The following is a 26153-nucleotide window of genomic DNA, read 5'->3' as shown; positions in this document are numbered from 1 at the left end:
TTCTGAAATGGGTATCCTTTTACTTATTTTCCTTTAATAGATACAATGAAGGTCAGAACATATTACCCCTTTCAAATGACTAGTCTCTGGAAAATATATCTGCCTTTGGTAAACAGATTTTTATGTGTGAATGGGAGATTAAATTTAGCCTTATTAATTTCTTAATGTATAGAGAAACTATCAGAATCAGAGGAAAACAACTGAAAATGTCGAGAGCTTTGTTTTCTGAAGAAAATTACTTCTTGCTTATATAGTTTGATTATTGAGGTAATCTACATTGAGGTAAAATACTTTACAACAGACATCTTGTAAAATAATTTCTGTAGTAGTATTATAGAGTAGGCTAAAGCTACTGTAAGAAAGAAAACCCCAAATTCAGTGGTTCAAAGAACAATGAAGTTTATTTGTCTCCCAGTTAACAGTGCAAGATAAGCATTCCAGCTTGGTGGGCAACTCTGCTCCAGTCAGCCGTTGGACGCCCAGGCAGGGAGCAGCTCTGCCATCAGCTGTTGGCTTGCAGGGCTCCGGGTGTCGCCATTCCAGCTGGCTAAATAGGGGACAGCCAGGGAGTCTCCGGCCAGGGATATCCTCTGAAGCAGATAAAGTAGAATTTCCTTACATCACTTGTACTCATATTCCACTGGCAAGTATCCAGTCACACAGCCACACGGCACTACAGGGGAGACTGGGAAATATGGTCTGTCCATGTACGCAGAAGAAAGGAAGAACAGAAGCAGCAGGCAACTGCATTCTCCATATACTGATTGTTCAAAATTATAAAACACCAATAACGTACACTGCAAGGCCTCCAGAATGTCATACAAACACAAAAGAATATAACAAACACGTTATTTTTTTCTATTATGAGAATATTCAACAAGGTAAAAACTAAGGCAGGTCTCTTTGATTTTATGTTACCACATCAAAAAGATTTTTGTTATCAAACACACAGAGGAAATACCCAACTTAAAATAAATCTTGTTCTAAAAGCTGGGAATTCATTTTCTCATAGAAACAATGTTCTAAAAATGGCCAGGTTCCAAAGTTATTTCAAAAGGGCTCACTTACCTCCTGTGGTCTATCTGCAATGAAAAGTAATGGAAGACAATACTGTCCTGTAGCTCTCAAAATGGAACTATTAGCTAGAAATAATTTTTAAAAATATTTTTAATAAGGAAATTATGTTTAAGTAGAGAAGGATATGGTAGAGAGTAGGAAATGGGAAATGAATACTTTCATGAAAAGCCAAGGGGAACTTTCAAAAGCATTCTGGCACTGGCTCTTTAGGTTGATTTTTCCTCCTTCAAGGTTTATCACAAGCAAAATGAATGGTGCTTATCAGCCATGCATTACAGCTAGATTTGGGGGAACAAAATGGAAGAGAAAAAATACTAAACACAGATGTGGGGGAGAGGGTTCTGTAAAATAATCAGGGAAGGGAGGAAAAGTCCCCCGTGCTCCTGTCTCTACCTCAACAAGTATATATCAAGAAAGATAAGCAGAGGGAAAGACAAAGTTGAGGGAGGGAAGAGAAATAAAGACTGACATATGCAGGATCTCTCAGGGGGAAGGATGAGAACAACTGGGGATTGAGTTTTCTCTGGTCCGACCAGTAGGAATTTACTTACTGCAAAGAAGGTCTCAGGTTCAGAGAGGCAGCGTACAAGCGACTACGTGTAAAGAAAGAATGTTCATAGGCTGAGAGGAATTTAAGGAGTAATTGACTTCTATTTCATTTTTCTTTAATTGGCACAAGGAAAGTTCGTGATTTAAAATTAAAAAAAGGAAAACCTATCAAAATGCAAATCAGAAGAATCTTCATGGCAGAAAAGACACATCTAAACAGGGTCCCTACAAATATACCCAGTATAAGCCTCTTCCCACCTTTCCAGTACACATTTGGTTTTTCTAGCTGTTCTATTCCAGTACAACTTAATAGTTACCCTACTGCTTATAACATGACTTCTGAAGATGCTTGATCTTAAGTAAAAAGGTGATTTCAGGCAGCCTGATCTGGGGGGTAAGTCCTGTATCTTAAATGCAGTGGACGGCTGTTCTCTGTGAGTCTGACTGCTCACAGCCCATTGATTGCAGAACTCACCAAGAGATACTGGTTTCTCTCACTTGACAACTGCACGTACTATAATCAGAAAGACATGACTTTGGGCTCCTCTAAAAAGCCCAAGCCTCGAATTGCTTTTGAAGCAGTATTTGGTGTAACAGAGGCACCAGCAACAATGAACCATTGCCATGGGCATCAAGAGCCCAGCCTTTAAAGCCTGAACACGGAACAAAGATTTCTTTAACTTCTGAAAATGAAAGCACACTTCGAAAATAAACAAATTCTCTGGGCGCCTGGGTGGCTCAGTTGGTTAAGCGACTGCCTTCGGCTCAGGTCATGATCCTGGAGTCCCGGGATCGAGTCCCGCATCGGGCTCCCTGCTCGGCGGGGAGTCCGCTTCTCCCTCTGACCCTCCCCCCTCTCGTGCTCTCTGTCTCTCATTTTCTCTCTCGCAAAAAAAATTTTAAAAAAAAAAAAAAAAAAAAAAAAAAGAAAATAAACAAATTCTCAAATTGGCTGCAAACTATTTAATCAAATGTTTTTTTTGTGGTTTCAGAGAATATTAATACAATCCTAAACATGTTGGCACAATTTTGCTCACAAATTTCTTTTACTCCAGCTTGCTGCTATGTTAACTATTTTGCAGAGAGATAAAAGTTGATGAAACAAGGGATAGAAATGATGTGAGGTTTCAATACAAATGTTTGTTTGTATTCTGTCTGGAGTCTTAACTTTGAGCCTAATTAGCTGCATTATCTTGAGCAGGTCCCTAGATATCTCTGGATTTGATTCCTCAACTGGAAATTGAAGGGATTGGATGAGATGAGCTCTAAAATCCCTTCCAGCTCGACAGGCTATAATTCAAATTTTTTCAGCTTCAGTTGTGCCATGACAGGGAACTTTACTGGCAGTCCTGAATTACTTAAAGATGGAGCATACTGCTTCATGCCTATGTAATACTGCCCTGAACAGATATCTCACAGCTGTTCTGCTTCCTCCTGCTAGAGGCTGCTTAGATGGGGGTGAGACTGTGAAGTTCTGTGCCCAGTTTTAAAGAGTTTTTGAAAAGCTGCCATGAGACTCTTAAGATTTTCCTATACCTGACTACCCAAAGCCAACTTCACGAAGCAACAAACAGGCATTCACAGTCAACACCAAGAAAAGCCTCCTCCTGCTCAGCCCCTGCCTTGCCACACAGAACTCATTCACAAAAATATTGTCAAGTCTGGGCTCAGATTTTCAATAAAAGACTGATTTAAAAAAAGAAAAGCAATGACATTTCAGGGGCCTGGTTTTCCAGTATTTTCACGTGCAGTAATAAGTTCTGAGTGAGGATGTTTATCAGCAGGATGGACCAAAAACAAAACAAGTACAGGAAAAAACTCTTCTTTCTAATACCCACCTGGGGGCTAAGAACCGCAACTGGTATTTGTCCTCATTTCTGAATCATCACCAGGCCGTCAAGTTCCCTCTTCCCCACTCCTCACTGAGAGACTAGGTTTCTGATCTCACACCTGAGTTCTTGTCCCAACATAAGATATCATATAAAAGGGAGCACCTCACTGAAAGATCAGGCCTCCAACCCAAAACTTCTGGTTTCAGTAGAAAGATCAAGGATAATAGTGAACTTGAACTGCAGTCTATTCTAGGCCACACACAGTTAACCGTTCAACCACTCTATTTGGTAAATACTCATTACAGTCATCCCTTTTTACACATGCAGAAACTGAGACCCAAACACATTAAATAAATTGCGCCAAATCAGCACCACCATACTGACGCTAATGCTAATGCACACACTTGTCAGTTTGCCTGGAGCCATCTATAGTGCTCTGTTCTCTCACCTTCAAGAGGGGTTAAGATAGCCAGGAGGAAGAAGGGTTAAAACTAACAGCATTAAAGACTTCAATATATTTCATTCTCAAATATTCTATCCTTTTTATAACCTTTTATAACTGTCCTCACTCAGACTCTCTAAAGAGAGCTCTGAAAAGTGCATTAATTTATCTAACAGAAAGACTCACTCGGGTGCCTCTTACATACATAGTAACTACTGAACTGGCTGGTGGAGGAGAGTAGGTTTGAAAGTAGAGAAAAGAACTCCAAGATGTTGTCCATGCCCTAGGAGGATTATAACCCAGTACTGAAGCCTTTCAAACCTCTTCCAAACCTGTTACTTCCCAATGCATCTTCTTTTCTGCCTATATTAAATTAGGAAATCATTTACCTATAGTCTACTTTCTCTCAATCTTAGAAATGTGAATTTTAATCATTCATGTGATTTCTGCACTGTCTCTAAAACATATCCTAAGGATGTCCTTGAGCTCTCACAGTAAAATAATTATGTGCAAAATAGTTCTTCCTCCAAATCACCACTTCCTTTCCCAACTTCAGCCTACTAGAAAGACAGTAATTAAAATCACCTGCCTTTAATGACGATGCCATCGGGTCTCCCTTGGTTTCCTTTTTCTGCACAGCACCCAGGCATGGGTGTTGACTGCCAAGGTCTGGAATTTTAACTCCCATATTTCATTTTGTCTTGCTTGTTTTGCCTTTTTTACCTTGATTTTTTTCCTAATAACCCCCTCATTTGCTCCTGTATAAAATGACCAGGCAGGACTAGGAGCCCTTGCCTACAAAGACCCCCATAGTACAATCATGATTACTCTTTTATACAAGAGACAGGAGACTGACATGCTACTCCATCTTTGATTAATTTCTGACATTTGGGTTCTAGTACATAGTTTTTGTTTTAACCAACACTTCCTTAGGGAACATAAGGTGCTAAAATTAAAACACAAAACAAAAAATGTCTCTGCCCTGAGGAGAAGAAAAAGATTTCCTTTTCCTGATTTACTCTCTGAAACTACCCAAAGCTGAATTGATTATCTACTTCCATCTAGAATCACTGGAGTATTGTGCAGTTTTTCTTAAGTTTGACATGCTGTCATGACCCCTATTAGTAGATGGACTTCCCAGTTTTAAAGGCAACAAGTAACAGGAGGCTATTTCTTCTTAGGGTACCCACTCTTTGTTCATTTATTTGTTGTAAAGCTCTATTGGTTCATAGACCTCACAGAATAATGACTTTTTTGAAAACCAGTGCTCACAAATTAATATATAAATTGAATGCTAAGAGTGAAGTCACAGAATAAAGTAAAAAATATATAATAGTATTACATTCACTTGATATTATGTTCGTGGTGCAAATCTATTTTAAAGTCTTACCTAAAAATTTTTTTCTGGATTTTTCAGTTGGATTTGGAACTGCTATTTGGGTCATTACTAGAAATGGAAGCAAGCCTATTCTGCCATGTCTCCTCTCTTTCAATGGCATCAATTATTTATGATTCACATATTCAGAATGTTAGATCTACATGTGACATTGTAGGTAATTTTGTAAGCCCTTGGTATAAGAACAATGCAGTCCCACCTGGAAATGCAGCCCTCTTGAAATAAACACACATGGGGGATACACAGGGAACAGAAGAGGGAGAGGGTCCTCCCACTAGGCAGCCAGATCCGCCAGTCAATCCTGGCGTTCAAAAAATCACTGGCAGATCATACTTCCATCTTCCAGAGGTCCCGGAAAGCAAAAGGACTTGCCCAGGGTCACAAAGCTGATTTAAGCAGTAAGAACTAGCACTCACTGGGTCATCTCCTAGTATGGTCTGTTACCCAGTAAAAGATACACACGACCAGGAATGTCCTTTAAAATGCACATGGTTACCTTAGTCATGGTCGTCTGTGGGCTACTTTCCCGATTTCATTGTATATCGACCTGGAAACTTACCAATCCTTCTAAAAAATAGTTTAACTTCTTTTGCTATGTGAACCGTCTATGATGAGGAGTCTTTGATACTGCTGGGCTAGCCCACTCCTCACTCCCCACCCATCACCCTCAGCACAGGTGAAGGAACCTGCTTAACCCAGACCTCAATTTGTGATGCCACTGTGGTGATCTTTTCACTTTGAACTTGTGCCAATTCTACACTTCAGTCTACCAGCTATTTTTGATTCTTGCCCTACTCTTTAACTACATACTGTACTGGTAAAGACTACAGATTTGGAGCCCCACTTCCTGGGTTTGAATCCCAGCTCTGCTACTATCTAACAATGAATCTTGGGTAATGTGCTTAATCTCTCTCTGCTTTGACTTCCTAATCTACAAAATGGGTCAAATAATAGTGCCTACCTGATAAAGTTGTTGTATTAAAAAAGTTAATGTACGAGAAGCATTTAGAACAATGCCTTGCACAGAGTATATTGAAACGGATAATTATAATTATTGGATTTGCCGGAAGTATCTTCCCACCTAAGAGCCTGCAGATAATAACAACAACACTTACATGACCAGGCACTGTGCCGAATGCTGTACACACGCTATTCTAATTAATCATAATAACTCTTTTTGTGCTACTACTATTACCTTCTCCTCTCTCACACCTTATTTGTTTTGAGGTAAGAAAACTAAGGTCTGAGACCCTGAATAATGTGCCCCTGGTCACCCAGGTAGTAAGAAGCAGAGTCAGGACTTGAACTATGATCTGTCTTGGCAACTTTCCAAATCTCTGAGAAAAGGGCCTTAGAGTTCTTTTAAAGTTCTTATATTTAAATGTGTTGACTTTTCCCATACAGGTGAGGAAGACTGGGATCTCCAGAGGCAAGGGAAGGGGAAAATGTCTCTTGGAAAATGTCAGGCATGGGATGAGGATACATCAATGTCCTAACCAGGCCCACCCCCTACCTCCCACTGTGCCACACAGCACTCACGTGGACTGTACTGCCAGAGGCCACCCCCAACCCACTGCTTACTGGAGTACAATATTAGGGAATGTCGTTCTGATTGAAGCCATAGTGGTGGTATTTACAATTGCAATATCAGTAGTTCTTGAAATCGTTTATTTCTACCCCAGCTTCAAGGTATAGGGAATGTCTCTTCCTTTCCCAGATTAGAAAAAAAAATTATGATTTTCCTCTCTTCCTTCAGAGCCTATAGTAGCCAGTATCTTGCCACTCCTGCCCCAGACCAACCTATTCTCAGTTGTCAACATTTCTTCCATTAGTCTTAAATGGTGTCTTCAGTGGAAGGTCTGGGGGTGAAGGGACAGGAGAGGGAAGAGAAGGAAAGTCCTTGAGTTTGCTAGAGGACAAGTATGCACTGCCTTGTCCCTGCTCCTGTAACACCTGCCCACTCCTGTATCTCCTCTGGAGTTGCCTACCTTCTTTACTCTCACATTGCATCCCAGAGCCTTCACTGAGAACCTCGCAGAACAGCCTCTGGGTGCTCCCCTGAAATGCAAGTGAATCAACTACATGGCCTGTTTTTCCCAAAGACCCACCCATAATACCCATGTTGGGTTTGGCTTATTGAGCTAAATCTAGGAAAGGGAAGAGCATGGGAAGGATTTTTACTCTATTCCCTCTCCCCACACCCACCATCATATTTAGCTGTCAAACTATTCAAAAATGTCAGAAAAGCTGAAGTTGATTGTTACATAAGGAATGGTAGAAAAGCTGTTTGAAGAAAGATAAATAGGGCTCTGGAGGATGCCAAGGGAGACAGAAATGCTGGTGAGCAGCAACGGGATTGACAAAGGAAAGATAAGCAGGCAAGTATGTTTCTAGAACCAGTGGAAGAAAAGAAAGGGGGAGACTGGCAAGTTGGCCTCAGATATAAGCCTTAACCGAAGAGTTCCCTAGTGCCATTCTAGCTTCTCTGAATTGATCCTGAATTTTCCTAACATCCTTAGTTCCTTCCCTGCTGGGCACCTTGCCTCAGTCCCTGAAGCCACCACCAGCGACCACTGGTTGGCACAAAGGGTAGGTGAGAGGAGAGGGAGAGTACATGCCACAAAAGGAGATATGTTCTTTGCATCCCTAGTTGTACTCTGAAAGTACAACTTTAGAAACAAGGTCATACATGTTGTTTGGCCTCTGTAGTGCTTTTAGAGGTATGCTTCAGTTGTTATAGTATCATTAAGGGTTGTTCTGGGTCTATAACATGTAGTGGATGTTGCTGATGCCCTGCGCAGATCCTCTTCTCAGACTGGTACCTGCACCCCTAGCTGCCGTGAGCATTGGTTGCAAACTGTAGCTGCCCTCCTCTCAGAGAGTACCTTTGCCTTTGGGGGAACAGAGGGTGCCTTGCCTTGGGGGTTACCACCAACCCCCAGCCAATGAGTGACTGACAGTGGGGGTGCAAAAGGCCAGCCTCCTTGACCCAAGGGACCGACTCTGTGGTGCAATTCCAGCTTTAGAATTCCCCACAGAATCAGGCTGAAGCAGTTCTCCTGCTGAGACCATGTCCTTACTTGGCTTTATTTTTTCCCCACTGTACTATGCAACCTCCCCTCCCCTTCTCCTGAGGCATGCTCCCAATAAGTCACTTGCATCAGAATCCCTGTCTCAGGCTCCACTTCCAGGGAACCCTACCTCAGACACATGTTCACTCCATATGTTTATTAGAGGTCCTTTATTGTCACCAGAGTAATACATCTCTGGAAAAAAAAACAACAATGAAACAAGGAGAAACTTAACAGGACCCTAAACCAAATTTGGACATACAACCCAACTTAATTTATAATATTCCTAGGCCTATACCTAGTATCTGCTCTCTTGCAGACACTAACAGACCACAGTCTATCAAATCCAAAATGAAGACTTATTTATTCATACTCTAACTTTTCTTACTACAGAACATGAATTAATATACATATTTTAAAAATTAGCTATGTAGCATTTATCATTAACCAATACATTTGTTGCAATTCTTAAAAATGTGGCTGGATGATTCTAAATTATTTTGTAATAATTATTCTTAATTATTTTAAATTTTTAAAAATTTAAATTTTAAATTAAAAAAAATATTTTTAATCACCTTCTCGGTTTTTTTTTTCCTCCCATGAACTATAAATTCTGCTATTGTGGTCCCTGATAAGCATGTTCTGGTTAATCCAGCAGTGTTATAAAACAGATAAAATTTCCAGCTTGCAATTAATAAACATATAATTAAATATATGTAGGCAAAGCAAAAGATAATTTAATCTTTCTGCTAGGATTCAGAAGTCATTTCAGGGTCATCACTATAAGCCTCAATTATAGTACTGCAGAAGTATAGGGAGATTGGTGAATAGCATTCAGGTTGGAAGAATGCCAAACAGACCAGATTTTACTTCACGTATTTACAAAAATGCAACTTCATAACACCAGGTACCACATTCATCGTTTTCCCCCAATACACTGATCCTAGTATAGCCTCTTTAAGAGTCCCCTATAATTAATCTCAGCTGATTAAATCCATTCTTCTAATCTATAATAAAAAAATAAAGACTTTTTCATTTTCATGGGATTATCCTCTCAAAAAACTTCTACTGAAAGAGGACCCAATCATATTTTAAATCCTGTTTCTGAATATATTTGCAAGTATTCCTTTTGGTAGAGCCTGTTGCAGTTCCCATTTACAGTTTATGCTGTATTTTCATTCCATACTGCACTTTATTGTTTAACAAAACACATCACCCTCCGACCCCACCAAACTATTGGAGAGTCTTTTAAGGAGTAGTTTATGACTTGGTAGGTAATCTTTTTTTTTTTTTTTTTAAAGAAGAAACTATCATGACACTAAAAATTCCTACAGATATGAGAACTGTGCTCTGTTTCTAAAAAGCCCTTTTTTGTTTGTCAAATAAATCACAGTATTTATAGATCTTTATCTTGTTTCAGTATCCATACAAGATATTCATTAAGAATGAGAAAGAATACCATATTTACTTGCTTTCCACACATGTCTACTGAAGAGAAGAGATGACTTTTTCCCTTTTCCTTCCAAATTTATCAGTAACAGTGACTAAATGAAGGCTTGGTAAGATAGGCTGAGTAACTCTAAATGACCCCATCTGTACAAATTTTAGCATATGACTTCAGGATTCCAGGTAGTCTTGATGTCACAAGATTGTGGCTGTGACTCCATCTATCACAACTATATTCCAGGCGATAATACTCTTGAGTCAGCCCTGCTAGCACCCCCACCCCCCACTACCACATACACAAATAAGGAGTCCCATACAACACCTCCCATCCACGTATCATGGCCTATACTTAGTAACCCCCATCTGCAAGGAAGGTTGTGAAATGAGACTTTTCGCTAGGCACAAAATCAGATTTCTGTTACTAAGAGAGAAGGGAAGGAAGGAAACGGGATAGGCAACTAGTATTACCTGCCTCATTTTCTTTTTTAGCATGTTTCCTCAGATGAACTATGAGTTCATAGAAGGATAATGTCATATTAATTTTTGTAATCTCAGAACCTAGCACAATACCATAGCTTATTGCTTTTTTTAAATGTTTATTAATTAAAGACAAGATCAAAGACAAGTATGACAAGTAAGTGACATTAGTTTGTTCCATTTATATTGTCACTCACTCGTTCGTTATTTCAACTAATATTAATTGAGCTCCCAGTCTGAGCCAGGTCCTGTATGAGGCATGGGGAATACAGTGATAAATACAACATAGTCCCTGGCGTTACGAAGCAGGTGGAGGTAAGGTTAGGGGAGGATGGGGGTGGCTCTAAAAGTAGCAGGCAATTTCAAGGTTACATGGTAAGAGAATGAGAAGTGGTCCTGAGCCACCGTTTGAGAGGGAATGAAGCTGTAAGTAGTCTGGGTGAAGCACAGAGTGGGGAAAGAAGTAGAGAAAAAGAAGGAAAGCTAGGAGGGCTAGGTAATAAAGAAACTTACAAGTTTTAGTCGTAAGTCCGTAATTTATCCCTGCCAGCACACATACCTATCTGTTGTGAGAAAATGTTTGTTTCTCCCTTAGACTTCCTCATGAAAAAATTTCCCAACACTTTGCCCTTGATGGATCTGACCCACTGATAAGCTTCTTGGCTGGCCTGAACTGTAGTCACAACTGTGTTCCATGGACCTTATCCAAGCATGGAGCAACCGTCTTCCCAGCATCCCATCTTATAGGATGATGTTCCCTGGTGGACCAGTTTGGGAAATGCTGGTCTAGATGCATATTTCTCAAACTTGGCAATATGACTCCACTGGACACCATAAAAAAGAGTTGCCGGGGATTTCCAGAGAAAGGGACTGATCCCCAGAAACTGCAGATGTGAACCTGGTTTTCTTAGTGTGTTAACACCTTGGGTTTCAGTTCCATGAGTCACCAGAGGGATATAGGTTTAGCTGGACTAACCACACCACTTCAGCAATGTTACAGTCAAGTAAGTTAACCCTACGACGATTTGACTAGTGATTAAAACACTGTCATCTCTTTCCACAAGTAATCCAAATCAGTTCAGTTTTAACATAATATGGCTAGAAATGTATCTATATCAATTCCTATTTTCTTTGCCTACCTTACAGAAAAAGACACCCCCAACCTTGAAGCAGAGATCCCAAGAAGAGAGAAAGATTTGAAGATGATATACTATTGGCCTTAAAGATGGAGGAAGGGGCCACAAGCCAAGGAAAGCAGGTGGCATAGAAGCTAGAAAAAGAAAAGAAATGGATTCTCCCCTAGAGACTCCAGATGGGACACAGCCCACACCTTGATTTTAGAATTTCTGACCTCCAGAACTGTAAGATAACACATTCTTGGTTTTAGCTACCAAGTTTGTGGTAACTTTTTTTACAGTTAGCAATGGTATAGTAATATATCTCTAGATGGTGTCTCCTACCCCCTCATTCCCACAGCTCTCCACGTAAGTCTCTCTCTTGGGATTCTCCTCTTTTCTGAATCTACCCTCTCCAACTGTTTTCTTGAAAATCAAATCCGATTATGTCACAGGGCTTGAAATGCATGAATACTCACGGATTCTAGTTAGGTTACTTCTGGGAATATAATTAGAAACCAGAAATAAGGGTTGTTTACAAATCCTGTCAAGGACATTTGGTGTGATCTCAGGACGGCTTAACAGATGTGACTACAGCCAAGAAAGCTTAAAACAAATTGCACTATACACTGAAGAAAGAATGCATTAACCACATGGGGTTGAGGCAGAGAAGAGATTTTTCTGCATTTATTCAGGACGGGACAGAGGTAAATTCACTGACTTTGGCAGCCATCAGTAAGACACATTCTGGTTTGAAGGTGGGGATACTTCACCAGGTACCTGGATCCTCATAAGTGCTTATCCTAAACAGAGGTCATGGTTATACTATCACAGTAAATTTCATCCTGATTTAAATGCTAGTCACACAAACGCTGGTTGTCATGAGTCAGTCCACTGTTCAGCTCTGGATGCATGATAAAATTGAGGTCAAGACCCTACTGGTGACCAACAGAAACTAGATGAAGGTTCTTTTACTGCCACTACCTCCTCAGAAAGTTAAAGGATACGTCCTTGGGTAAGATCCTGAATCCTAGTTTAACAAGAGCCACAATCCTGCCAGCTATCACTCAGCCCTGTTTCAAGACCTCCACAAAAGTGGGATGACTATCAACAACAGCAACAACAAAAAAGGGAGGAAAGTTCTAAGAAGGAAGGGGAGGTCAAAATTGGCAAATGCCACAAAGGGGATGACAAAATGGGGATTAAATTTTTCCATTAGATTTGGCAATTAGGCGGGTGACTGATGTTCAGCGGAGTGAAAGGTTGACAAGGGAATGAGCGCTCAGGAAATGTTAACATTAAAGCTGGAAAAGTCCTCTGAGAAGAGAATCCATGCCCTACAGAATCACCTTAAATAAAATTCCCCCAGGTTTTGCATTTGAATCATAGAGAACTCATTCTTGTCCTCAAATCCTCCAAACCTTAATCAGCCAAATTTGAGTCTTACTATCTCTGTCTCTCCTCAGTTCACCGCGAACTTAAAGGGACTAATGAGCTGTGCAGTAACTCCAGAAAGGTCAAAAAACAAGAGGAAGAAACAAAAGGCCTACAAACACAAACTCAAAACAAAACAAATCAGGCCCTCAATAAGATGAGCTGTAACAAGTTTGCTTCAAATTTAATATCCCTGTTTTGATTAAAAAAAACAGTGGAGAATTAAAAGGGGCATTTTATAATTGGAATGTTTTCTTGTATCTCATCCACTATCTTCACTCCATCTCCCTCCAAATTAATAGCTGCTGCTGAGTTGTGGGCATGTGTGAGCACAAGCCTGGACCAAAGACCGAATTTTGTCCAGTGGCTACAGTAATTAAAAAGGGGGGGGGGTGGAATAGGGAGAACAACATACATATCTGCATTTCCCGATGAAAGCACTGGTTTTCTTCCTCGACCGTTTGCGGTTTTTAGGGGGGGGGGGGGTGGGGGGGTGGAGAAGGCAGTTTTCTGAATCTGAGCCCAGCTCTTTCTAAACTTGGTTACTCACGTCTGATTCATTCGCTGTGTTTTTCGTCTCCTGTCTCTGTCACTGCCTGCTGCTGAGAACGGGGTCGCTGAATCACTGCCACTCCAGAGGAAAAGCAATTCAAACCCAGTTCTTGGGGGATGGAAGGGCTTTTTTTTTTTTCTTTTTCTTTTTCTTTAAGCGTCTGCAGAAAAAGCCTCCTACTTTCCGGGATGACCGTAGAGGGCAGTTTTACAAGTCTCACCCCGGGCTATGGAAGACTGTGCTCCTGTGAGAGTCAGTAGGCACCAGTCACCTCACCACTTCGGGCTTTCCGGTCCACAGGCCTCGGCGGTGTGGGGTGTGTGGTGGAACGAGAGGCGGCGGGGCCGTGCTAGGGGCGCCGGGGTGAGCTTGGCCCGGTGGGCCCGAGCGGCCGGGCCACGTTCCCCGCCGCTTTAAAAGCTCCCACAATGCAGCGCTGGCGTCCCAGTTCCGTTACAATGTCTCTCACGGCGCCGGCGAACCCGGGAGGCGCGGGCGGGGAAGCCGGGGAGCCGCCGCTGTAACCCGAGCGCCCGGCCGAGGGGGGCGCCCCCGCGCCGCTCCTCTCGCGCGCTCTGCCCGCGGCCCGGCGAAGGGGCGGAGCCGCCCGGCCGCCCGAGCCCGGCCCCCAGCCCAGAGGCACCGGCCGCGGGAGCGAGCCGGCCGCCAACTCCGCCGTCCGGCACGGCGCCTGCCGCCCCGCTCCTCGCGGAGCCTCGCTTGACCAGCGGCGGCGCTGGGGGCGGCTCCTGCGGGCGGCGCAGAGGCTGCCCGCGCGCTAGCACACCGCGGCAGCCCCACCAGGGGCGTCCACACTCACCTTAGCGCCGGCCGGGAGGTGCGCGGAGAGGGCGCGCCGGGAGCCAGGGCCTCCCGCCAGTGCGGGGCGCGCGGCCCGCCGAGTGCGGCGGAGGGAGGCGCGACGGGCGGCGCGGCCGGGACAGGCGCTGGGCGGCCGCCGAGCTTCGGACGCCGCCGCGTCCCCAGCGCTCCGGCCGGCCCCGCCGGGCGGCCTGCGGGGGCGGCGCAGTTGCGAAACTGAGTAAGTATTAACTTTACTCGGCCGCCGCGATTTCTGGGCAACGTTTGGGACCCCTCCCTCCTCCTCATGGAGCCTCCGGGCTCCCCCTTCCCCGCCCCCTCGCCCCTCTGTCGACACCTTGGGTTTCTTCGCGGGTTCTGCCCTCCGGCCTCGGGCTCCCTGTTCCTCCGGTTCACCTTTCCCTGTTGGGTTCGCCTTTGCGCCTTCTCCCCGCCGCACACACGCGCCTCTGCTTGAGAAGTACAGGCTTGTGCCCTGCTTCTCGGTTTCCTCCCAGTGTCCTTGGCAGGGGAGTTTAGAGGCCACTTTTGTTGGCCAGGGAAACGTATGTATAGCTTCTTTAATATTTTTCTCTCCAGATGAAAATCGGATGCTCGCTTGCCGGGTGGCGGCGGTTTGGTGAACGTCTCTCCTCTGAAAACACGACTGGTTTTTAGGTTTTAAAATTTTGTTTGAACGCTTAACCATCATCCTCTGTCCCTGTTTCCCTTTGCCGCCAACCCGTCTGGGGAGGGGCGTCCAAAAGAGGGGACTTTCAAAGTAATTCCGTTTTGCAGACTAGAAACTTTGCGAGGGTACATCGCGGCAAGCTTAATAAGCTTCAACCTGAAGGGACGTGAGCTTTGAACGTGGGTCCTTGTGCGGCACTGGAGCTTACAAGCCGAGTACCTGGGTTCGTAATCGAGTGTTGCGTTGTTATTTTAGCATCGTAGAGCCGCCTGGTGTTGCTAAACCACTACTTTTTCAGCATCAAATGGCATCTTGAGCAGTGCAAGCGTTGAATGTAATTACGGGTCAGTATTGCCTCTGATCTTTAGGGATTTAGAAGGGAAATAGATGGAGGGCACATTTCCTAGCTGACTTAAATCCATCAGGTTAGCTGTGTCAGTACATCAAAACCTTGCATTAAAAAAAAATTCTTCCAGCCTGGTAACGGCGAGGAGGAACATTTACGGATTTTCCAGTATGATGTGGCTCAGCAATTCCTCATTAGACCTGTTGTGTCACCAGAAAGGACCTTTAAATATGTACAGATCTCTGCTTTTCTGCCGATTGGATTAACCACTTATTCTGGTAGAAGGCCTTAGGTAGTTCCCTCCCCCCCCCCCGCCACTTTTTTTTTTTTAGTTTTTCATCTTTGGGTTGCCAGGAGTTGGCCATCCTGTTATGAAGGAATAGAAAATGGTAAGCTTTCTTAATGGATTTTCAGAATCCCGTCCTCTGCCTGGGTAAGGCAGTAGTGAATGCCAGCTAGACCTCTGCAGGAAGAGGTGCCAGGTGGACACAAGAATCAGGAGGAAGGACACAGTAGTACTATCATTTTGGAGGGTGGTTTGTGTGAGTGTTTATCTTTTAGTGGACATATTAATGCTACTTTTTATTTATCTCCATGGCAAACTCTCCCAAAAAACCGTGAAAATTGCATATGACCATACCCTACTTTAAGAAGACTGAATGTAATTTGATTTTTTTTTAAAGATTTTTTATTTTATTTATTTGACAGAGAGAGACACAGCGAGAGAGGGAACACAAGCAGGGGGAGTGGGAGAGGGAGAAGCAGGCTCCCCGCAGAGCAGGGAGCCCGACGCGGGACTCGATCCCAGGACCCCGGGATCATGACCTGAGCTGAAGGCAGTCGCTTAACCAACTGAGCCACCCAGGCGCCCTGTAATTTGATTATTATGTTGAAGGATCAGACCCACTAAAATATAATTTGTAATGTAGGTGATAAAACCTTTCAAAAATCTCCCCCTTCCTCATTTTCTCCCCTTTTAAGAGCCTCAAGCTGGTACTTTCAATAATAGACACAATTGTTAGTAATACATTGAGTTCTTTCTAGGTTCATTAATCAAGCCTAATTTCTGGGCTTCAATAGCTGAGGGGGACATCATCCCAGAGAGGGAGAAAATCATGAGACTCTGCAGATAGGAAAGGCATTTCAGTTTGCTGAAGTGTCATTGTGCTGCAGGGAAAAGCTTTTAAAAAGACGAGAGAATGTTTAGGTTTTTAGCTTGCATGTTTACTGAATTTGGCATTTGGTTAAGATATTTGGGAATTGCAGATATTAAATTCTATACAGTTGTGGTATCATTTCTTTTTGCCTAACATTCTGTTCTTTTAAGGTTTTGGTTTTTTAATGGGAATCTCAATTCTTAGCTTTTGTAGCCTTCTGTACTGGGTGGCTTGCATTACTTTTGGACTTGAACACCTTCGCCATTTTTGAGAAATAGTTTTTCAGAATTTCTTGCTCAATTGATCTATCTTATGTTGATATATGTATGGCTTGAGAGTAAAAATATTGTTTGCTGCTGGGTATTGCTGCTTTTTTCATTATGGTTCATTCCTGGCATCGTGGCTTTGCTCCTTTATTGTAAAACATTAAGGTCCTAGATACCTTGCTAGAGTTCGAAACATTGCAAAACTCTGCAGATAGAAGTGGAGTGGGGTTGGGAGTGGTAAAGGAAAACGTTATGCACCATAAATCTGAGAATTTGGATTTAAAAAATAAGGTATCACCTGTTTACTCTTCTTGGGTGCTAGCTTGCTCCAACCCTAAATAGATTTCAAAATGCAAAGTGTAGAAATAGTTCGTAAGAACTGTGTATTGTGGAAAGAATGCTTACCCCACAGCCAGCCAACCAGACTTGGATGGCAGATGTGACTTTGTCACTTTGAACCGAATGAGTTCGTCATGTACTGCAACGTCATGATCTGCAGTTTGCGTTCTGTAAAATGGGGATACCGCTACTAAAAAGGGATTCTGTGACAAGTAGAATATATAATATAGTGCTTTGTACATCGTAGCCAATAAATGGCATTATCTCACACTTCTCCAGAACTGAGCTCTTGATTACCCAAGCTTTCAAACAGTTCCTCCTCTGTTTTTCATCTCATCCATCCAACAAGTGGCTCAGGCCAGAAGGCTGGAATTTATCCTTCATTCTCTCTTCTGTTCTTTCACCCCTTCCAACTCCCCCCCACACACACCTTATCTACTTTTATGGAAAAATCTCTTTCAAATCTGTTTGATTTTAAGCCTCTACTATGCTTCCATTCTACTTGAAGCCACCATTATCTTTCTGCATTGCCTTCTGCATATACGCTGTACCCCTTCCAGTCCCTTTTCCCACCAGCAGCCTAAGAAGAAAAAAAAGTCACTTGATGTTTAAAGTCTTCAAAGCTCTTAGGAAACATATTTATTTCTCCAGATAAAATATGAAATCTTCAACATACCTATAAGGTCCTGCATGATTTGGCCACTGCCCCCCTCCGCCCCCATCTTCATCTTTTGCCAGCCACATTGTCCAGTTCTCCAGCAGACTCACCTCAGGGCTCTTCCTCATGCTATTGGTCTCTATTTTAGGACCATCTCCTTGAGTAATTTGTCATCCTTGGGTACAAATTCAGATACCCTCTTTATAAATGTCTTATCAACCTTCTCATCATGTAACTTAGAATCCCTTTATTTTCTCCCTCATAGCACAATCATCTTTCCTTTTTAATGTTTGTCATAACTTATAATTGTGTTTTATTTAACTACTTAATGTTTATCCCTTGCCTTCCAGGGCAGAAATAATGCCTGGTTTATTCACTAGTCTGTACTCAGTGCCTGATGCATTTAGTAGGTGCTCAATAAATGGTTATTATTATAATGAATAAGATAATAACATTAGCTTTGTATTTGTATCTTGATTGCCTTCTTTATCACTGTTTAATCTGCTTTTCATAACAGAAAAGCCAGACTGACACTCTCCTGTTTTTCTTCCTTTCTGGTGTTATATATAATATGAAACAGCATTTGCAGATACTAGGCAAAATTAATGCCAAAAAAAAAATTGGGGCTCTGTGGAAAATTCAGAGTAATAAATTGAGATACCCTTTAATTAGTGTTACCCTTGTGATTTTCTTTTGTAGATAATCCTTTTTCTAAGTACATCATTAAAGTAATTATGCTTTTTTTTCATCAGCACAGGATTACTGAAAGAAATCTTACTATGTCGTATTATTTTACACATGTCATGTGATTATACATTAGTCAGCAGCTGTTGATCACTCAGTGCCACACTTCAAAGGAAGATAGAGAAAACTAGTAGAGAAATGAGAGTTATAGTTCTAAGGATGTTTAGTACTGTCCAATTGTTGATGTGACTTGCATAAATAACTAGATATCATTTGAACATTTAGTTAAGGTAGCAGAGTAGTTGTTTAAAAATTGGAGCCACCTAGAGGTCTGGAAATTCTTTTTCCTTCTCTCACTAAAGCATTCCTTCTTTTAGCCAAAAAAGTCTCATGACATTCCAAGACCAAGGAAGGCTTAAAGCTTTGAGTATTTTTGTCATGTGGTTGCTCTTTACAAATTATTAGTTTGATGCACTATAGCTCTAAAGTATTTATGTTCTTCTTATTATTTCTAGTCTCTAATTCTTACATAATCACCCACATTTTCTTTTGTTTCTTAGGACTTGCGTTTCCTTTTAGAATTTTCCCTTTTACCCTTAGAGTATAATTCCAGTTCCTTTCTAGTTTTGTATTTTGTAGGTCATAAGGTATACAGAGAATTTAGGAGTTGATTCTAGTTCTTTCATGATTTATTGGTTTGCACTTAACCTCTGGGTTTCTCCTGAATGTTATGCTTCATAAGTGGTCTGGACTCTGAGTTTTGGATGCCCTTGGGTTGGGAGAGCAGGGAAAATTAAAAAAGCATTTTTAAGTCCCTGTTATGTGCCAAGCTCTGGGCTAAGTGCTTTCACAAAAGAAGAATGAGTAGTTCACCTGATTAAAATCATAAAAAGGAAGCTTCAGCTTTTCATACATTGGCTTTACTTAAGAAAATTGTTCTTGTTGTTCCATTTACCCACCCTTTATTTTCTAGTTGGGAAGGCCTGGCAAGATAGAGAAGCCCTCTCTAGCCCAACCCATTACCTTAGCTTTTTATTTATTTAGACCTGATTTTACTTGTCTAAAAATATTGGAACTGGGGCCAGAGAGGGGCATGCCCTTTGATTTGTCTTTGAGGTAGGTCTCTGTGCCCCAGGACATTTGCACCGTGAATAGCTACCACTGTAGCTAGTAGGAGGAAAAAAAGTTATTGTTTAAAACCCGTTATTTTTTTCCCTCATGTATACATGCTTACTTGGTTACTTTGGGTGACCTTGAACAAGTTGCCTGGGGCTTTATAGCACCAATAGTATCTATTACCTATTTATTTCACAGCCTTGCTATAGGATTTAGAAGTCTTATTTTTGGCAATGTTTTTTTTTTTTTGCCACATTCAAATATATCCCAAAGCTCATTACAATTAACTCCAGTGCTGTTCAAGTTTTATGCATCAAGAAAAATATTTTCTTACTCAGTAGCATGTGTTTTAACTCTTTGTTTTGATAAGAAATCAGATATGAGTACAGGTTGTAACAAGAGGAGAATTTTAATAATTTTCTACCAGGTTTTATTCATGTGGGTGATATATTTTGTCACTTGTTAACTGTCACTGGCCCCTGGCTAAATCATGTTTATCTTTAATTATAGTAATTTTATTATTGGAAAATCACTTAAACTTAAATTATTCTTCAGAAAGAAGCACATACATTGAAAAAAATTAGAGTTCTCTTAATGGGTAGGTATTGGACAGAAAAGTAAAATATCAGTCTAATTTTTGCTTAAAATATTTGAACAGACTTAAAATTTCTGAAACCCTACATAGAAATACTATTGAAGATAGGTTGGGAATAATTTGCAGTGTTTAATGTAAAATTTGGTCATTTCTGAAACAAGTTCTAATATTTGATGCCATTAGATGTCAGGAAACCTAAAATAGTTTACTTAAGCTATATTTTTCTTTCTTTTTGTATATAATGATTTCCTTTTCTATTTCTTTTTTTAAAAATGTCTTTACTGAGGAAAACTGAGATATACAGCTACTGACATGCAATGAACTGCACATATTTAAGTGTACAATTGGATAAGCTTCCAACCTATGTATATAAATATGAAATCATCACCACAACCAAGATAGTGAAGATATACATCACCCTCCCCAAGTTTCTCCATTCCCATTTGCAATCCCTTGCCTGTCCATCATCCCCTCCCCCCAGAAGCTTTGCTTCTGTCTCTGCAGAGTAGTTTGCATTTTCCAGAATTTAAATGAATGGAATCATGTAGTATATAGTCTTTTTTGGTCTGGCTTCTTTCACTCAGAATAATTATTTGGAGATGCATTTATGTTGATATATGCAACAATAGTTCACTTCTTCTCATTGCTGAATAGTGTTCCATTGTATGACTGTACGACAATTTATGTATGTACCTGTTGATGGACATTTGAGTTGTTTCTAATTTATGTCTATTAAAAGCTGCTGTGAACATTTGCCTATCACCCTTGAATGGACATATACCTTCATTAGTCTTGGGTAAGAACCTAGGAGTAGAATGGCAGGATCATGGTAGACCTATGTTTAGCTTTTTCAGAAACTGCCAAACTGTTTCCAAAGTGATTATATCATTTTACTCTCCTACCAGCAATTTATAAGCATGATGATTCCTTCACATTCTTGCCAACACTTAGTATGATTAGTCTTTTTAATTTTAGTCATTAGCAATATTTCATTTTGATTTTAATTTGCATTTCCCTAATGACCAATGGTGTTGAGCATCTTTTGATGTATTTTTTGCTATCTTTATATCTTCTTTGGTGGTCTGTTCAAGTCTTTTGCTCACATTTTTATTGGGTTGATTGTTTTCTTATTATTGAATTTTGAGAGTTCTTTATATATTTTGGGTAAGTCCTTCATCAGATACATGCTTTGTAAAGATTTTCTTCCAGTTTGTGGCTTCTCCTTTCATTTTCACAGTGATTTTTGAAGATGAGAGGTTTCTAATTTTGATGAAGTCCAGCTTATGATTTTCTTCTCTTATGCATTGTGCTTTTGGTGTCCTTAAGAAAACCTTTGCCTAAGCTAAGGTCACAGAGATTTTCTTCTAGAAATTTTCTGATTTTTTTCCTAGAAGTTTTATAGTGTTAGGTTTTACATTGAAGTCTATGACTCTATTTCAAGTTATCTTTTTAAAATAGACTTTATTTTTTAGAGCAATTTAAGGTTCACAACAAAACTTCACTGAAGGTACAGAGATTTCCCATATACTCCCTGCCCCCACACCTATATTCCCTCCTCCATTATCAACATTCCCCACCAGAATGGTACATTTGTTGCAGTTGAACCTACATTGACATATCATTATCACCCAAAGTCCATGGTATCGTTTACATTAGGGTTCACTCTTGGTGTTCTAAGTACTATATGTTTGGGCAAATGTATAATGACACATATCCATTGTTATGGCATCATAGAGTAGTTGCACTGCCCTAAAAAATCCTCTGTGCTCTGCCTATTCATCCCTCCCTCTCAACTAACGCCAGGCAACCACTAATGTTTTTACTATCTCCATAGTTTTGCCTTTTCTCGAATGTCATAGAGTTGGAATCATATGTTTTTGTTTGTTTGGTTTTTTTTTAAAGATTTTATTTATTTTTTTGACAGAGAGAGACACCGCGAGAGAGGGAATACAAGCAGGGGGAGTGGGAGAGGGAGAAGCAGGCTTCCTGCAGAGCAGGGAGCCCGATGCGGGGCTTGATCCCAGGACACTGGGATCATAACCTGAGCTGAAGGCAGACGCTTAATGACTGAGCCACCCAGGTGCCCCTGGAATCATATGTTATGTATCCTTTTCAGATTGGCTCTTTTACTTACTAATATGCATTTATGTTTCCTCCATGTCTTTTCATAGCTTGATAGCTCATTTTAGCCCTGAATAATATTTCCATTATCTGGATATACCACAGTCTGTTTATCCATTCACCTACTGAAGGACATGTCTGCTTCCAAGTTTTGGCAATTATAAATAGAGCTGCAGTAAGCATCCATGTGCGGATTTCCGTATGGATATAAGTTTTCAATTCCTTTGGATAAATACAAAGGAGCACAATTGCAGGGTCATATCATAAGAGTATGTTTAGTTTTGTAAGAAATCGCACTGTCTTCCAAAGGACTTTTCCAAGGAGTACCATTTTGCATTCCCACTAGCAATGAATGAGAGTTCCTGTTCCTTCACATCCTTATCAGCATTTGGTGTTGTCAGTATTTTGTATTTTGACCATTCTAATAGGTATGTAGTGATATCTCATTGTTGTTATAGTTCCCTGATGACACATGATGTGGGGCATCTTTTCATATGCTTATTTGCCGTGTCTATATCTTTGGCAAGGTGTCTGTTAAGGTGTTTGGCCTGTTGAGTTAATATTTTATATTGAGTAAGTTTTGGATTGAAGTTCATTTTCTGCATATTGAAATCTAATTGTTAAAAAGACTATTCTTTCTCCACTGAATTGCCTTTGCATCTTTGTGGAAAAGGAGTTGTCTGTTGTATCTCTTTTTATTTTATCAGTGGACATTCACAGCTGGAAAACACAAACTAAAGAAAAAGCAACTAAATCGTGTACTTGACAATGAATGTATTTTTGGCATGTTTAATAAAATTTCTAGTTTCCTTACTGTAACCTTAATGTAAACCTTTTCTACTCAAACATTTCTTTTCCCTTTCTCTTCTTGTAATTTGCTATGTATTATAATAATAAAGTCTGGTGGTGGGGGGACATGCATAACTTACCCCTTTAAATTTTAATTATCTTTACTGTTAGTGAAAATTCTGTTTTCTCTCTCTGAAAATCTCCCAACCTAGATCACACTTTCCATTTTAATTTTTCTAATTTTGATCTCTTTTCCTATTATATTATTGAAAAATGATATGTGGTATATATTGGAAAGAATGCCCACTTCAGTTAAAAGCCTGGCTGGACCTGGGTAGCCTTGGAGTAGTTATAAAGCTTACCCCTTCTCAAGTTTCCTTTAAATGGGGTTACTAATTCATCACTCAGGGCTGTTTCGGAATAAAAGTGATGTTTATAGATGTCCATATATGGAAATATGCATATAAAATGTCTCAGTGAAGGGTTAGTGCCTTTCCCCTTCCAACTCCAGTAAGCTGTGTATACTTTCTTATGTCTGAACTAGGAGTCTGAAGAGGCCTCAGTGCTCTTTGGAGAGGACAGATGCTCCATAGGCTGTCTAAGCTGATGGTCTCAGAAGAGAACGTGGTCAGTGTAGATCATCCAAGTGTGAGAGAAGAGTGTTTACTAGTTAACGTGGATGATCATCCTCATCCTCACAGTCTGGAGTTGGCTGTGTGCTGGGCCATTCTCCATTAGTAATCCTTTCTCTCTATTGATTTTCAGGCTCCTCTTCCCTTCTCTCCTTACCTTCAGCCTGGAAAGAATATGCTCAAGTCTCTCTTGACTTGCTACTCCTTCTAGCAGTCTCCTTTCTTAACCAACTTCACAGGAGTTGTCTATGCTTAATAGTTCTACTATATTACCTTACCAACTCACTCTACTATATTACCGTACCAACTCACTCACAAATGGAAACATTTCTTGCCACAGGCACCAATTTCTTAATTGCCAAAATAAATGGAAACTTGTTACCTCTGATATAACAGCAGCTTTTTGTTGTTAAGTTTACCCTGTTGAGCCATCTCCCTCTGTCTTCAGACTTCTTGGTTTCCTTGTCAACACCCTTTTTTTTTTGTTCATTAATTCATTCAGAAATGAACTGCATGACCTTCCACGCAGGGAGTTATAACAGAGAACAAAACACACAAAACTGCCCTCATAGAAAGTACACTCTATTGGAGGTAGTTAGATAATGAATGAGTCATTTTACATGTTTTACAGGATGATAAATGAATCAGAGAGAAAAAATATAACAAGTTGGAGAAATTGAAAATGGTGGGGATGGGAGTAGAGATGTTATTTGATATTAGATGGGCAGGAAGTCCTTACTCATGAGAGCACATTTGAGTAGAAAACTTAATGAAGCAAAGGAAATAACTCTGCAGCTATCTGGAGGAAGAACACTCCAGATAGAGGAGAGAGTGGGTACAGAGGCACTGAAGCAGGTGCATGCAGTTGTGCCATATCATATCAGTGAGGCTGGGAGTAGGGGGAGGGCAGGGGATAGGAGCAGGAGACAAGGTAGAGGAGGTAGGGGGGCCCATATACCAGGCACTTACTGTCTATGACTGGGATCTTGGTTTTTACTCTTGAGTAAGAAGACAGTTGAGGATCTTGAACAGAGGAATGAATGAGTTGGAGGGAAGCATAGAGTAGTAGGCAAGAGCGTGAACCATGGAGCCAGCTGCCTAAATTAAAATCCCAGCCCTACACTTACTGGCTTTGTGGCCTTGTAGTAGTTCTGTAACATCTCTGTGCCTCATGGGTAAAATGGGAATAGGAATGATATCCATCTCACAGTGTTGTTATGAGGCTGAAATGAATTAATATTTGTAAAAAAAAAAGAGCATGGCAGATAGTATAAAAATGCTTATTAAATACAATTAGTAAAATTAAGGAGGCTCACTTTGCTGCCATGTGGAAGGGGCTTGTCAAGAGAAATTACGAATAGCAGAAAGCCAAGACATGGAAACAACGTGGGCATCCATCAGTCGATGAATGGATAAAGAAAATGTAGCATATACATGCAATGGAATATGATTCAGCTAGAAGAAAGGAAACTTTGCCATTTGTGACAACATGGACAGGTCTTGAAAGCATTATGCTAAGTGAAATAAACAGAGAAAGACAAATACTGTATGATCCCGTATACATGTGCAATCTAAAAACAGAACAAAACACCCAACTCATAGATACAGAGAACAGATTTGTGGTTACCAGAGGTGGGGAGTGGGGGTGGTTGAAATAGGTGAAGGGGGTCAGAAGGTACAAACTTGTGCTTATAAGGTACATATATCCAGGAATGTCATATACAGCATGGTGACTTAATAAAAAGAAAGAAAAAAAGTAGGCAGACCAATTAGGAGATGATTGCAATAATTCATTCAAGGGATGGCTTAGTTGAGGTCCTAGTGGTAAAGGTAGGGAAAAGGGTCATATCATGGGTGTGTTTTGGAAATGAGGATGACTTACTGGTTGAGGAATACATCTGCTTTTCCTCCCATCTCTGATCTTTCTGGCTCAGTCTTCTTTGCTGCTTCCTTTTCTCCCTTTTGACCAGGGGTTCTCAAACAGGGTACTAGTATTTGGAAATATGTGGGGGCCTTTTTTGGCTGTCAAAGAGACTAGGCTGTGGGTATTTCTTGTGTTCAGTGGGCAGGGGCTGGGCCTGGGTGTTCAGCATTCTACACGGTGAAGACATGTCCTGTGCAAATTGCCAGTAACATCTTTGTTGAGACATGCTGCTTTAGACCTTCTTCCCACCTCCCTCCCCTCGTCCCCAGGCCTAGGATGTTTTTATTGTTATGTTGATCACCATACATTACATCATTAGTTTTTGATGTAGTGTTCCATGATTCATTGTTTGTGCATAACACCCAGTGCTCCATGCACAACGTGCCCTCTTTAATACCCATCACCAGGCTAACCCATCCTCCCACCTCCCCCCCCTCTAGAATCCTCAGTTTGTTTTTCAGAGTCCATCGTCTCTCATGGTTCGTCTCCCCCTCCGATTTCCCCCCCTTCATTCTTCCCCTCCTGCTATCTTCTTCTTTTTTTTTTTCTTAACATATATTCCATTATTTGTTTCAGAGGTACAGATCTGTGATTCAACAGTCTTGCACAATTCACAGCACTCATCATAGCACATACCCTCCC

At 41.0% G+C, this 26153-nt stretch overlaps 1 protein-coding gene across 1 annotated transcript in view; it reads right to left on the bottom strand.

The window, feature by feature from the left end:
* LMNTD1 (lamin tail domain containing 1) overlaps positions 1 to 13952 on the bottom strand; it is a 437084-nt gene extending 423132 nt beyond the window's left edge. Inside the window, exon 1 of the mRNA XM_044915214.1 lies at positions 13390 to 13952. The gene's annotated coding sequence lies outside the window, so the exon portion shown is untranslated. The remainder of the gene's footprint in view (positions 1 to 13389) is intronic.
* Between the last annotated feature and the right edge of the window lie 12201 nt (positions 13953 to 26153).

The sequence above is a fragment of the Neomonachus schauinslandi genome, chromosome 5 (assembly GCF_002201575.2).
Source record: "Neomonachus schauinslandi chromosome 5, ASM220157v2, whole genome shotgun sequence".
Taxonomy (NCBI): Eukaryota; Metazoa; Chordata; class Mammalia; order Carnivora; family Phocidae; genus Neomonachus; species Neomonachus schauinslandi.
The sequence above is the reverse complement of the archived record's forward strand: the minus strand, read 5'-3'. Positions and strand labels throughout refer to the sequence as shown.